We start from the raw sequence: 15,894 nt of genomic DNA on the forward strand, positions 1-15,894 counted from the left end.
CTATTACTCATCTTAAAAAATAGTCAACCTAATCGCACTCTCCAGTAAAAAATGGCAGCAAATCTCATGAGCGCTAAAGTTTCTGTTTTTTACAGCAAGATCGCAAAGACTTCCCCTAAGTCTTCCCAAAGGTTCTACTTGGCACAAACATTAATTAAAAACATAAAACCGCATCTAAACATAAGCTAGATGAATTATTTATTACTAAACAGGAACAAAAAACAAGACACAAAAATAGAATTGGGTTGCCTGCCAACAAGCGCTATCGTTTGACGCCCCTAGCTAGACATAAAAATAAGAATAGATCTAGATATTGTCATCTTTGGTATGCAATCCATAAGTGGCTCTCGTAATCTATACCTACTATTAAAGGGGATAAGTCTTCTTGGTTTGGTCCTGCTTTGTTTCGTCCCGTTTTAGATATTTTTACATATGCTATGTTTTAGTTGGAAACTGAGATGTACGTGAAGAAAAGGAAAAAAACTAAGCAAAACGGCCAGTCGGCCGGCCCATGTCTGAACTGCTGTTGGCTCAACCTATGTATGCTATGTTTTAGTTAGAAACTAAGATATACGTGAAAAAGAACGAAAAGACTAAGCGAAACGGCCAGCCGGCCGGCCCATGTCTGAGCTGCTGCTGGCTCAACCTCTAGCAAGCCAAAAAAGAATTGCTTCTCGCGCAGGTGTCGAACTTGCAACCCCACACAAATAGACAAATCTTCTCCATCAACTTATCCAGTTGTCTCCTCTAAATTGTCACAGGGTTTTTTCTATTTATACATTATTTTTGACAAAGTTATGTAGGCTAGGTCTTCAATGCGCGTGTGAGGCAAAACAATGTCTACATGTAGGATCCTTAAAATTACGTGTACATGCAGATTCTTACAAAAAATCATGCATGTGTAGAAACTTTTTTTCTTTACGCGATGCATATGCACAAACTTGCTATTTTGAATTGCCATGTGAAGAAACTTGATTTTTTTTCTTTTGAGAAAGTGAGGAAACTTGATATGATGACCTTTTTATCCTTTTGGGGGGTTGATGATATTTTTACCTGATACACCATACTAATTGATGGCAGGTCTGCCTTAAAAAACATGTGCCGACTCAAACTAGGCCTGCTTCGCAAGAGAGAAAATGTGATCAATCGGTTCGCTACCTGATTAAATAGTACCACCTTGGCTTTTATACCAAATTTTACAGATTTATATGCATGCACGAGTTGTCTTGAAGACAAACAAGGCGCCTCAAGAATAAGAACAAAAAGGATGAAGTGTGTGTCTCATTCATCCGGTAGGCATAAAAGGAAAGAGAAATTAATACCAGGAATTAAATATCCAATGAGGTGAGGGTCACGGCATAGATTCCTGCAGGACAAACAACAATGACACAACCATGTGGACTAATAACACAATGGAAAAATAAGAGGTAGGAGGGCACGACATGAGAGTCGATTTGGGAGGTGAGATGGGCTAAAACACATTTAGCAAGTTTTCTTCATGACTCCGTGCGCATTCCGAAAAATTGCTTCAACTTCCAAATAATGCCTTGGTATGTAGGATTTGAAATGACGCCTTTTAAATAATAGAGTAGTTGTACAAACATCGTACCAAAAATATCATACGTGATGGTTTTTAATGTACGTCTTATAGGCATTTCTGGTAGCGTTTGTCTTGCTGCCGCCATTGGGTGGCGCCATTCGGATATTGTTATGCCGTGTTGTGTGGTGGACATGTTAATTATCTCTCCCGTTGCAACACACGGGCATATGTGCTAGTAGATTCATAAGGTAATTTAATTTTCTTCCTAGGAAATTGTTCCATGCCTTTCCTTAACGGAAATTGGAATCTAATATTTCCTTCTTTCATATCAATAATTGCACCAATCGTTCTCTACCAAGAATAATAGGACATGTAGGATTGCAATCTATATCAAGAACAATGAAATCTATGGGCACATAATTCCTATTTGGAACAATAAGAACATCATTAATCCTTCCCATAGGTTTCTTAATAGTGGAATCTGCAAGATGCAAATTTAAAGAACAATCATCAAATTCATGGAAACCTAACACATCACACAAATTTTTTGGAATCGTGGAAACACTAGCACCCAAATCACATAAAGCATAGCATTCATGATCTTTGATTTTAATTTTAATAGTAGGTTCCCACTCATCATAAAGTTTTCTAGGGATAAAAACTTCTAATTCAAGCTTTTCTTCATAGGATTTCATTAAGGCATCAACGATATGTTTGGTAAAAGCTTTATTTTGATCATAAGCATGAGGAGAATTTAGCACGGATTGCAACAAGGAAATACAATCTATCAAAGAGCAATTATCATAATTAAATTTCTTGAAATCCAAAATAGTGGGTTCATTGCTATGTAAAGTCTTGACCTCTTCAATCCCACTTTTACCAATTTTTGCATCAAGATCTAAAAAACTCCGATTCATTGGGACACCTTTTAACTAAAGTTGACTCATCTCCAGTCCCATCATTATCAAGATTCATATTGCAAAACAAAGATTTAATAGGAGACACATCAATCACTTTTAGATCTTCATCCTTATTATCCTCTAGCTCTTCCGGTTTGGCGGCCATCTTATTAATAAGGTGGCCTGCTTATCCGAAATTTGGGCTATTAAATTTTCAAGATGAGCGAACTGAGATTTCAAACCATAAAATTCTTTAGACGTATCATCTAGCTCTTTATTCATGTACCCCATAAAACTTTTTTGTTCTTTAACTCATTTCTGAAGAAATTATTATGCTCAAACTGCAAGGACATAAAACTTCTAACATTGTTTTCAATTTCTTCCAACCTTCTAAGGTGAGGATCAATGCTTTTTGGTAGAGCCATCGCGACAAACAATCCAACACACAAGCACACAAGAAGCAAGCAAAAAGAGGCGAACGGAAAAGAGGCGAACGGAAAAGAGGGCGAATAAAACGGCAAGGGTGAAGTGAGGGAGAGGAAAACGAGAGGCAAATGGCAAATAATGTAATGCGAGGGATAAGAGTTTGTGATGGGCACTTGGCATGTCTTGACTTGTCCGTAGATCTCCCAGGCAACAGTGCCAGAAATGGCTTGTTGACGGGAGATCAAATGTTGACTTGACTTGGTGCAACCTCCCCGGCAACGGTGCCAGAAATCCTTCTTGCTACCTCTTGAGCATGCATTGGTTTTTCCTTGAAGAGGAAAGTGTGATGCAGCAAAGTAGCGTAAGTATTTCCCTCAGTTTTTGAGAACCAAGGTATCAATCCAGTAGGAGGTAACACGCAAGTCCCTAGTACCTGCAGAAACAAACAGGAACCTCGCAACCAACGCAATAAAGGGGTTGTCAATCCCTTCATGGTCACTTACGAAAGTGAGATCTGATAAAGATAATAAGATAAATATTTTTGGTATTTTTATTGTATAGATTGGAAAATAAAGATTGCAAAATAAACAACGATAGAAATAGCAAGTAGATAGGAAAATAATATGATGGAAGATAGACCCGGGGGCCATAGGTTTCACTAGTGGCTTCTCTCAAGATAGAAAATTCTATGGTGGGTGAAAAAAATTACTGTCGAGCAATTGATAGAAAAGCGCATAGTTATGAGAATATCTAGGCATGATCATGTATATAGGCATCACGTCCGCGACAAGTAGACCGAAACGATTCTGCATCTACTACTATTACTCCACACATCGACCGCTATCCAGCATGCATCTAGAGTATTAAGTTCATAAGAACAGAGTAATGCATTAGGCAAGATGACATGATGTAGAGGGATAAACTCAAGCAATATGATATAAACCCCATCTTTTTATCCTCGATGGCAACAATACAATACGTGCCTTGATGCCCCTGCTGTCACTGGGAAAGGACACCGCAAGATTGAACCCAAAGCTAAGAACTTCTCCCATTGCAAGAAAGATTAATCTAGTAGGCCAAACCAAACTGATAATTCGAAGAGACTTGCAAAGATATTAAATCATGCATAAAAGAATTCAGAGAAGAATCAAATATTGTTCATAGATAATCTTGATCATAAACCCACAATTCATCGGATCTCGGCAAACACACCGCAAAAAGAATTACATCGAATATATCTCCAAGAGAATCGAGGAGAACTTTGTATTGAGATCCAAAGAGAGAGAAGAAGCCATCTAGCTAATAACTATGGACCCAAAGGTCCATGGTAAACTACTCACACATCATCGGAGAGGCTACTGTGTTGATGTAGAAGTCCTCCGTGATCGATTCCCCCTCCGGCGGAGCGCCGGAAAAGGCCCCAAGATGGGATCTCATGGGTACAGAACGTTGCAGTGGTGGAAATAGGGTTTCATGGTGCTCTCGGATGTTTCCGGGGTATATGAGTATATATAGGTGAAAGAAGTAGGTCAGCGGAGCCACGAGGGGCCAACGAGGGTGGGGGGCGTGCCTACCCCCTAGGCGCGCCCTCCTGCCTCGTGTCTGCCTCGTTGCTTCCTTGAGATCCACTCAAAGTCTCCTGGATTGCGTTTGTTCCAAAAATAACTCTCCCGAAGGTTTCATTCCGTTGGGATTCCGTTTGATATTCCTTTTCTACGGAACACTGAAATAGGCAAAAAAACAATTTGCATTGGGCCTTTGGTTAGTAGGTTAGTCCCAAAAATAATATAAAAAGGTATATTAAAGCCCATTAAACATCCAAAACAGATAATATAATAGCATGGAACAATAAAAAATATAGATACATTGGAGACGTATCAATATCCACCCAGACAACGCGCGACAACGGGGTTGGGGCAGAGCAGAGGCGAGGAAGGCCACTGAGGGGCTGGGAGAGCATAGATCCAAGGCCGTCGGCAACGAGGTAGGCAGGCGGAGGTAGGGAGGTGGACCGATCGCGGCGTCGCCCGTCTTGTTGGCAGTGAGGGGATTTTCAAAATCCATCTCCAACAAGAATCGTTTCTCTTTGGTTTTGCCAAGTTCAAACCTTCTAATGGAATTGTTGAAGATCTTGGTGACCTTTCCAAACTCATGTTTTTGAATTTATCATATTGCAATAGTCTTAGTTAGAAAGCTCCCAGAATCACTTTAGCTCCCATAGTTTACCCATCTGGATTTTGAAGGAAATATGCCCTAGAGGCAATAATAAAGTAGTTATTTATATTTCCTTATATCATGATAGATGTTTATTATTCATGCTAGAATTGTATTAACCGGAAACTTGATACATGTGTGAATACATAGACAAAACAAAGTGTCCCTAGTATGCCTATACTTGACTAGCTCGTTAATCAAAGATGGTTAAGTTTCCCGACCATAGACATGTGTTGTCATTTGATGAACGGGATCACATCATTAGGAGAATGATGTCATAGACAAGACCCATCCGTTAGCTTAGCATAATGATCATTAAGTTTTATTGCTTTTGCTTTCTTCATGACTGATACATATTCCTTTGACTATGAGATTATGCAACTCGCGGATACCAGAGGAACACCTTGTGTGCTATCAAACGTCACAACATAACTGGGTGATTATAAAGATGCTCTATAGGTGTCTCCAAAGGTGTTTGTTGGGTTGGCACAAATCGAGATTAGGATTTGTCACTCCGAGTATCGGAGAGGTATCTCCGGGCCTTCTCAGTAATACACATCATGATAAGCCTTGCAAGCAATGTTACAAATGATTTAGTTGTGGGATGAGGTATTATGGAACGAGTAAAGAGACTTGCCAGTAACGAGATTGAACTAGCTATAAAGATACCGACGATCGAATCTCGGGCAAGTAACATACCAATGACAAAGGGAATAACATATGTTGTCATTGCGATTTGACCGATAAAGATCTTCGTAGAATATGTAGGAACTAATATGAGCATCCAGGTTCCGCTATTGGTTATTGACCGGAGATGTGTCTCGGTCATCTCTACATAGTTCTCGAACCCATAGGGTCCGCACGCTTAACGTTCGATGACGATTTGTATTATGAGTTATGTGTTTTAGTGACCGAGGATTGTTCGAAGTCCCGGATGAGATCACGGACATGATGAGGAGTCTCTAAATGGTCGATAGGTAAAGATTGATATATTAGACGATAGTATTCGGACACCGGAATGGTTCAGGAATGTTTCGGGTATTTTTCGGAGTATCGAGAGGTTAGCGGAACCCCCCGGGGAAGTAATGGGCCTACATGGGCCATAGGGGAGAGAGATGGGAGCCCGCAAGGGGTGGCGTGTGCCCCCCCATGGGAGTCCGAATTGGACAAGGGGGAGGGGGTGTAGCCTCCTTTCCTTCTCCATCTCCCTCTCCCTCTCCCTCTCCTTGCCTTTTCCCCCTCCAAAAAGGAAAGGGGGCCGACTAGGACTAGGAGTCCTAGTCGGTTTACCCCCCATGGCGCGCCCCTGTGGCCGGCCTCCTCCCTCTCCTCCATTATATACGGGGGCAGGGGGCACCCCAAAGAAAAACAATTGTTTCCTAGCCGTGTGTGGTGCCCCCCTCCATAGTTTAGTCCTCCGGTCATATTATCATAGTGCTTAAGGCGAAGCCCTGTACGGATCCCATCACCATCACCGTCACCACACCGTCGTGCTGATGAAACTCTCCCTCGACACTTTGCTGGATCAAGAGTTCAAGGGACGTCATCGAGCTAAACGTGTGCTGAACTCGGAGGTGACGTACGTTCGGTACTTGATCGGTTGGATCATGAAGACGTTCGACTACATCAACCGTGTTAACCTAACGCTTCCGCTTTTGGTCTAGGAGGGTATGTGGACACACTCTCCCCCTCTCGTTGCTATGCATCTCCTAGATAGATCTTGCATGTTCATAGAATTTTTTTTTAAATTGCATGCTACGTTCCCAACAGTGGCATCCGAGCCAGGTCTATGTGTAGATGATATGCACGAGTTGAACACAAAGAGTTGTGGGCTATCATAGTCATACTACTTACTACCAACATCTTATTGTGATTCGGCAGTATTGTTGGATGAAGCGGCCCAGACTAACCTTACATGACCACGTTCATGAGACCGGTTCCACCAACAGACATGCAGCTTGTTTTGCATAAAGGTGGCTGGCGGGTGTCTGTTTCTCAAAATTGTTGAATCGAATTTGACTACGGCCGGTGAGGAAGTCCTGGATTCACTATGAAAAAATACACTTCCGTGATGATACGTGTTTGTCACAGTAGGTCACGTTTTCTGTCGTGCATGTACATCCATGATAAATTTATGACAGAATTAAGATAGTCATACCTGTGCTGTTGTAGAAGTGTTCCATGACATTACCAAAATTATCATCACGGAAGTGTCCACTTCCATGACGATAAATCGCGCGTCACAGAAGTGCTTTTGTCAAGGGTGACCGACACATGGCATCCACCGTAACGGGACGCCGTTAAGCTATTGGGTCCGGTTTTGGATCCGATAACCCGTTAACAACCCTGACCAGTGGGGATTTTCCATGTGTAAAATCATCATTGGCTGGAGGAAACACGTGTCGGCTCACCGTTGGGACAGATGTCATCCTCTCATTGGACCCAAAGCGCCTATGATACGTCGAAACGTGGCACGGCCCAACAGAGGCCCATTCCTGCGAAAAGGCTGGCCGGTTTAACTTGGTCAAAAGGTGGCGGCCCGGCCCACGGCAAGCCTGTTAACGGCATGTTCGCATATAGCCCATTTACAGCCCGCTAACCCAGGGCCCGTTTACGGCCTACCCGAATTAGGCCCAGTAGCGTCATCTAGGCCGTCCAATATAATTCCAGCCCGTTTTAACTTACAACCCATGTATGACCCATGACGTCTTTCGGCCCATATGAGGCCCTTAGCAACCCTCGGCCCATTAACTACACGTCGTGAAACTGGCGAGTAATGAACAGTGTATCACTTTATACCCATTAACGGCCCATTATTCCGTTGGGCCGTTTCCAGCCCATGTTATCTTTCGGCCTTCTCAGGGCCCATTTATTCTTGGGCTTATTTCCAGTATCCGTTTACTTACGGCCCGTTACTGTCATTTTCTGCTTGTGGGCCAAATTCAGCCTGTGGTTACAGTCGGCCCGTTTGTGGCCCGTTAATACGTTGGGCCGTTTCATAGCGTCATCAAATACGGCCGATTAACGACGACCCGTTATGGTCGGCCCATGAACAGACGATTTCTACTCTAGCCCATTTCCGACCATAATGTGGTCTACTGTTGGCCCATGTTTGGCCAACCAATCATACGGCCTGGAGAAGGCCCATTGATGATATGACCCGTAGAAGGCCCATTGTGTCTACGACCCATATAAGGCCCATTGTTTCTACGCCCCGTAGAAGGCCCATTATTTCTACAGCCCATAGGAGCCCCATGTTAACTACAGTAAATATGTAGCCCATGGTTATTGTGGCCTAGTTTTTAAAAATAGGTTATTGCGGCCACTAGCAAGCCACGGAAAAAGAACTGCACTGACTACAAGAAAACAAATAAACAAGACAATAAGGAAATAAATTAGCAAGCAACTTACGCTAGGCTATCACGGCTATTACACATATTACATCCACTCGGCATCAAAGTTCGCCACCAGTGCAAATATAGGGAACAAAGAAGCATATAAACGCCGTAGCAAAACAAGTCCAGAACTGAAACCACTTCAGAAGAGCTCAAGAAACAATATCCTGGGTACCCATAATGCTGGCAAGATGCTTAGCAAGCTTATTAACTTTCTCTTGTTTGGCGCTTAAATCCTCCAGCACTTGTTGTTGCACCAGAAAGTATGCATCTGAATTCTGCAGGGACTTCCTCAGTCCTTCGGCTTCCTGTCGCATAACATCTGATCGATGTCTTTCAACTTGAAGTTGAGACTCAAGAAGCCAAACTGATTCAGGCAGCGAGTTCGAAGAGCTGGTGCCAGCAGTAGTAGCCAGTAACTCAAACACTACATCAAGACAGGACTTTGGGGTTGTCTCAGTGTCTTCAATATAGTTTTTATCAGCTTTCTTGGAGACCAACATGGATTTCTTACTATCTTGAACCTTATCTGCATTACTTCCTTTACCATTGCATAACGGGGTACTCTTCTCCAATATTTTATCCGCGTTCTAAAAGAGAAACAAACAAACACATCACATGTTTACAATGTAGTATATGAAACTCATTTTGGTAAACCAGTTCAGTAGTAAGGTGGACAGGATAACAACATGAAACAAACATATATCTATGTAGTATGGTCACTGTATGGTCTATATCATTCTAGTTTATGTTGCCAAATCAAGATAGATACAGTTCGAATCATATCTATTTAAGACAAAGCAGCATAGACAGAATATAAGTGTGGGAAACTACACAGCAATAACAACACTTGTAATGTGCATGGCATGAGAACATAACTGTTTATTCAATTGAAACTGAAATCAACATAGAGCAAGTTACAACAACAGACACGTTAAAGAAATAGGTTTAAAACATACCTGTTGCGCCATTGGAGTTTCAATTGCATCCTTCAAATCTGAAATTAGTTGGTATGAGTAAATACAGTGATGCAAGAGCAAAGTAGTATGAACCATAGCTACGGAACCTGACCTAAGAACAATTCTTCTGCTGCTCTAAGCATTGACTTGGGGTTCGGAGTGGTGGTCCTCGTGCTTTGGGCACTGCAGTTGCCTTACTAACTGCTCGTGTTTGGGTGCTCTGTGGTGGATACGGTGCTGTGTCAACGGGAACTGGGTTACTATCTGCTGGGGTTGGGGTTAGAAGGGGTGTAGTTGGTTCTCTGTCCAACTAGGTAGGGGTACAATCTGCGTGAGTCTGGGTTATGTGTGGTGGGGCCGGTTCTTGGGCATGTACAACTGTGGTTCTATCTCCATCGACAGGTAGCACGATCTTTTCTGAAGACCGTATTTTTACTCACACAGATACTGCCATCACCCCTCCAATTGAAATGGCTGATAAACAAGAAAAGTAATTGAATGTACAGACATTGTAAGATAGACAAGTGCAATGGATAGTAGGGAAGAAAACAAGGCATGAAATAATTCACATTTATGTGGTCTAACCAAACAGAATAGCAGGACATAATTTCACATATATGATGGCTAATTAAACAGGATAGCATGACACAATTTCACATGTATGATGGCTAACTAAACAGGATGACTATGTAAACAGGATGACATGATATAACTATACGATGTGTCTATTAAAGTGGTTGGCATGCCATAAATCACAAACATGCCGTCGATGGAAACATGATGGCATGATATAATTTACAGATAGAATGACATAATTCAAAATATGATGACTATGTAAACAGGATGAGATGATATAACTATGTTATGTCTTTAGAAAATGGGTTGGCATGCCATAATTCAGATACATGCTGTCTATGTAAACATCATGGCATGATATAATTCAAATATATGATCTATATACTAAGGAAGTGAGCAGCGGGCAATCGCATATATGATGTGTCTACTAATGAGATGGCATTCAATATCGTGTATATGATGTAAAAACTAAGCATTGCAATACAACATATGCATGATATGAGTAATATAACCCTGCCAAGTTTGAGCATACACCTCAAGGGGATAATAGGAATGGTCATCTGCCTCTGAGTCCTCCTCTGAAGAGCTATCTGTAACCAGCAAGATATCTGCTTCACCAGGTAGCATTGTCTGCTCTGAAGACCTTGTTTTCACTCCAGATTTCTCCATCACCAATTCGAATGGCAGATGCATAGGAAGAGCAGTTGAATATACAAACATTGTCGACAAAAGCAATGAGAAATACAAAAAAAGGATGACATGATATAATTCACATATATGACACTTGGCTAAACAACATGGCATTGCATAATTCACATATATAATGCCTTGCAACAAGATAGCATTGCATAATTCACATATATAATGTCTTGCAACAAGATGGCATTGCATAATTCACATATATGGTAATTAGACACTAAACAGGTGGCATTCACACAAAGCATGTCTAAACTAAGCAAATGACATAGCAATGCAAGATACCCTACGCACGATATGAGCAACATAACCCTGCCAAGTTAGAGCATGCACCTCGGGGGGGGGGGGGGTTGGGAATAGGACTGGTCATCTGTCTCTGAATCCTCCTCTAAGGAGCTATCTGTAACCAGCAAGACATGCGCTTCGTCAGATAGCATTGTCTGCTCTGAAGACCTTGTTTCCACTCCAGATTTTTCCATGACCGTGCCGAATGGCTGATGCACAGGAAAAGTAATTGAATGTACTAAAATTGTTGACAAATTTAACACGTAATAAAAAAACAATGTCATGATATAATTCACATATAAGATGACTGGCTAACCAGGGTGGCTTGCAAAATTCACATATATTATGCCTGGCTAAACAAGATGGCATTGCATGATTCACATATACGATAAAGAAACTAAACAGATGGCATTGACACAAAGCATGTATAAACTAAGCAGATGACATCTTTGATGTATACAGTAAGCAATGCAAGGCACCATATGCATGATATTACCAACATCAGCATGCCAAGTCAGAGCGAAGACCTCATGGGGTAAATAGGAGTGGTCTTCTTCTTCTGAATCCCCCTCAGAACAATTATCTTCCTCTTGATTACGATCCTAAATGGGTGGAGGAGGCGGCCTTTGCGCCCACCATGGAGCGACGTCTGCATGAAATTTTATTGCCACGCAAGGCTCGTCTCTTTTGCTCTACATGTTCAGTTCCATTGTGTACAATAACTGACATCCATAGGAATAAAACATAGTGAGATTATGTAAGGAGTGCATGCACAAATCCAGAGTGATGGTAGCAAATTGTGGATAGACCCAAAACCAATGATAGCAGGTAGATAATAGCTTTAGTTAAAAAATACAAATAATGGCTCCTTTAATGTTTGTTTTCACCCAACATGAAACTCATAGTAGACACCCGAGATTAACCAGATAGTAGACAGATAGTACTGATTACTGCCCCAATATGTACCCCACAACCATTTAAAAACTCAAGTTTCAGCATAAGTTTGGACCTGACTCGGAGTCTAATAGGTGAACACGATGATAAAGTAGCATGTCATCATATTAAGCGATGCATAACATAAGCAGACATGGAAGAGTGTGACCTCTCTTGCGGACCCGTGTAGTCCTCAAGGTCATCTGCTCAGTTGATGATGGTAATGCAGTTGTCGTGACTGCCAGCGGCGAGGAAGAAGATCTGAGGAGGCAAAATACAATCTGGAGAGCGGATCCCTGCTATGGTGAACCCTTCCATCGTTGGAGCAGCTGAGCTGGGGTGGAACATATCACCGCAGGAGCAGGACAAACCACACAAGGTTTTCTTTGACACATATCTGTAACAAAAGTAATTGTGTAAGGGCTTGTTTGAATTTGAGGATTCTAACAATGCAGGGATAGGAATAGACAGGAATAGGATAGGAATGCACGTGCAAAACAGAGAATTTAAAAACACAGGATTTCTGCCAATCTGGGTGTTTGGTTCACAAGAATTGGAAGAACACAGGATGCAAAGAAGCATGGTGAGATTAAGTCAAACCACCAGAAAATGTATGGTTATAATGCTATTATGCTACTATCTCTTAGCCTTGTACTTCATGAATAGGAATTTGAAAAGGAGGACAAGTGGAAATTAAAATTCCTATGGTTTTTCTTCCAAGGAGACACTAAAGGAACAAATCCTACAATTTTCCTTTGTTCCATTCCTTTGCACCAAATTCATGAAAAGCAGTACCATAGGAAACTTTCCAATTCCTAAGTTTTTCATTCACTTTTCCTTTCAAGCACTGGCGATTCTAGTAGCGAGGCTTGAGCAAGGAAAAGCCTACACTAAAAAAATGTTTTTGTGCTACTTATATTACTTTGGACCCAGGCCACTGCCCTACTAGCTCAGCTCCCAGGGCCATCGACAAATGCACAGCTCAAACGTGTAGAGATAAATAATGATGGTGTTCAAGAGAGTCCATCACGGATAGCTAAGTTGCCTGGTACCTCACTGCTTGTCATATAGTAGGATAAAATAATCGTATTTCCTGTTACTCCGTGTGCTCAGTGGACAATATATATAACATGTAGAGTAAAAAGAGATGCAACAAGTGTACAACCTCTTTGGTGAAGCCATGTCGATCTCAACGTGATTGGGTTGGCCGGTGAGGATGCTCCGGCTGACTTAGCTGTCCAAGGAGGGGAAGAATATCTTAGGCGTTTGGAGATGGAGCCCGAGGTACTGCTCCATTGTGATGGAGGGTTTCGTCGTTGAAGTAGCTCCCGTGAGTTGTACGACGCCGAGGCTGAAGCAGGACAAGAGAGACAACGTTAAGCTGAGTGGAATTCTAATAGCATCTCCAATAGATGACGTAAAATACATAACCAGAAAGTGCTAGATGTAAAATACATCAGCCGCTCATCTCTGAACTTAGCTGTCAAAACTGAACTTAACTGTCGAAACTGAATTTTGCTGTCGAAACTGAATTTTGCTATCGAAACTGAATTTTACTGTCGAAACTGAATTTTACTGTCGAAACTGAACACAGTAGAGGTGAGGCTAGACGTCATTCGACTGACTTTTTCATCTCTGGTCAGTCGATTTTGCAACCGTTGGATACGAAATCAAGGGCCTGCAGTTCATCTTCAACCTCCACCCCCCTGAGCTGCTAGCCACCACCGGCCAAATAGCCGCACCCCGCCGCCCGCGGCCGGCGGTGCGCCGCCCCGCCCGCCCCGAAAACACTCCCCACCACCGGTCCGCCGCTGCCCCAGCCATCCCTCTAGGCCCCCCGTGACGAGCTTTTTCTCCGGCGATCCCCACGCCACCGCCCCACCACCGTCGGCGACCACCGCCCCCACCCTGAACCCTAAGATAGATAGTGAGGTACCTCTCCGGCGACCCCCCCTCCCCGCTGCGGCTGGTTCTTCCTTAACTCCGACGAGCCCCCCACTCCTGAAAATTGACTGACCCAAAAGTTGATTCAGTCGACTGAAGTGTAGCTAAATTGGAGCAGCATCGCAAGCAATAGCAAGAACGAGAGCAGCAGCACGAGCACGAGCAAGAGCAAGAGCAAACAAGGCAGGGGACTAAGAGCAAGAGCAGAGCAGCAGCGCGAGTGAGAGCTAAAGCAGCATCAGCTCCTATTGATGTGGACGTCGTCGTCGAGGGAGCGACGCCGTGGAGGAAGTGGCCGGAGACGCCGCTGTGGATGGAGCCGCGCCGTGTCGGCTCGGGACTGAGCGTTGGCAGCACCATGAGATTGAATCAAGAAGAAAATGTGGCGATTAGTGTACAACCTCCTTGGTGGCGCCGATTAGGCCGCAACTTCATCTGAGGAAATGGTGATGATATTGCTCTTCCGGTGGTGCATGTGAAGACAGCGGTGTGGGAATGGAGGTGGTGCGAAAGACGAGGGGTGATAACCCACAAGTATAGGGGATTGCAACAGTTTTCAAGGGTAGAGTATTCAACCCAAATTTATTGATTCGACACAAGGGGAGCCAAAGAATACTCTCAAGTATTAGCAGCTGAGTTGTCAATTCAACCACACCTGGAAACTTAATATCTGCAACAAAGTATTTAGTAGCAAAGTAATATGATAGTAGTGGTAATGGTAGCAAAAGGTAACAGTAGTAAAAGTAATGTCTTTGGTATTTTGTAGTGATGATAGCAATAGCAACAGGAAAGTAAATAAGCGAAGAACAATATATGGAAAGCTCGTAGGCACTAGATCAGTGATGGAGAATTATGCCGGATGCGGTTCATCATGTAACAGTCATAACCTAGGGTGACATAGAACTAGCTCCAGTTCGTCAATGTAATGTAGGAATGTATTCCGAATATAGTCATACGTGCTTATGGAAAAGAACTTGCATGACATCTTTTGTCCTACCCTCCCGTGGCAGCGGGGTCCTTACGGAAACTAAGGGATATTAAGGCCTCCTTTTAATAGAGAACCGGAACAAAGCATTAACACATAGTGAATACATGAACTCCTCAAACTATGGTCATCACCGGTAAGTATCCCGATTATTTTCACTTCGGGGTTAACGGATCATAACACATAATAGGTGACTATAGACTTGCAAGATAGGATCAAGAACACTCATATATTGATGAAAACATAATAGGTTCTGATCTGAAATCATGGCACTCGGGCCCTAGTGACCAGATTAAGCATAACAAAGTCATAGCAACATCAATCTCAGAACATAGTGGATACTAGGGATCAAACCCTAACAAAACTAACTCGATTACATGATAGATCCCATCTAACCCATCACCGTCCAGCAAGCCTACGATGGAATTACTCACGCACAGCGGTGAGCATCATGAAATTGGTGATGGAGGATGGTTGATGATGATGATGGCGACGGATTCCCCTCTCCGGAGCCCCGAACGGACTCCAGATCAGCCCTCCCGAGAGGTTTTAGGGCTTGGCGGCGGCTCCCTATCATAAAATGCGATGATTTCTGTTCTCTGTTTTTTTCTCCCCGAAACTCAATATATGTAGGTGGAGTTGGAGTCGGAGAGGCAACAGGGGGCCCACGAGGTAGGGGGCGCGCCCTAGGGGGCAGGCGCGCCCCCCACCCTCGTGGAGAGACGGTGGGCCCCCTGGCCTTCATCTTTGGCAGGTATTTTTCTTATTTTTTGAAAAGTGGCTCCGTGATGTTTCAGGTCATTCCGAGAACGTTTGCTCCTGCACATAAATAACACCATGGTAATTCTGCTGAAAACATCGCCAGTTCGGTTTAGTTCCATTCAAATCATGCAAGTTAGAGTCCAAAACAAGGGCAAAAGTGTTTGGAAAAGTAGATACATTGGAGACGTATCAACTCCCCCAAGCTTAAACCTTTGCTTGTCCTCAAGCAATTCAGTTGACAAACTGAAAGTGATAAAGAATTTTTTTTACAAACTCTGTT

The sequence above is a fragment of the Triticum aestivum genome, chromosome 1A (assembly GCF_018294505.1).
Source record: "Triticum aestivum cultivar Chinese Spring chromosome 1A, IWGSC CS RefSeq v2.1, whole genome shotgun sequence".
In the NCBI taxonomy this organism is placed as follows: Eukaryota; Viridiplantae; Streptophyta; class Magnoliopsida; order Poales; family Poaceae; genus Triticum; species Triticum aestivum.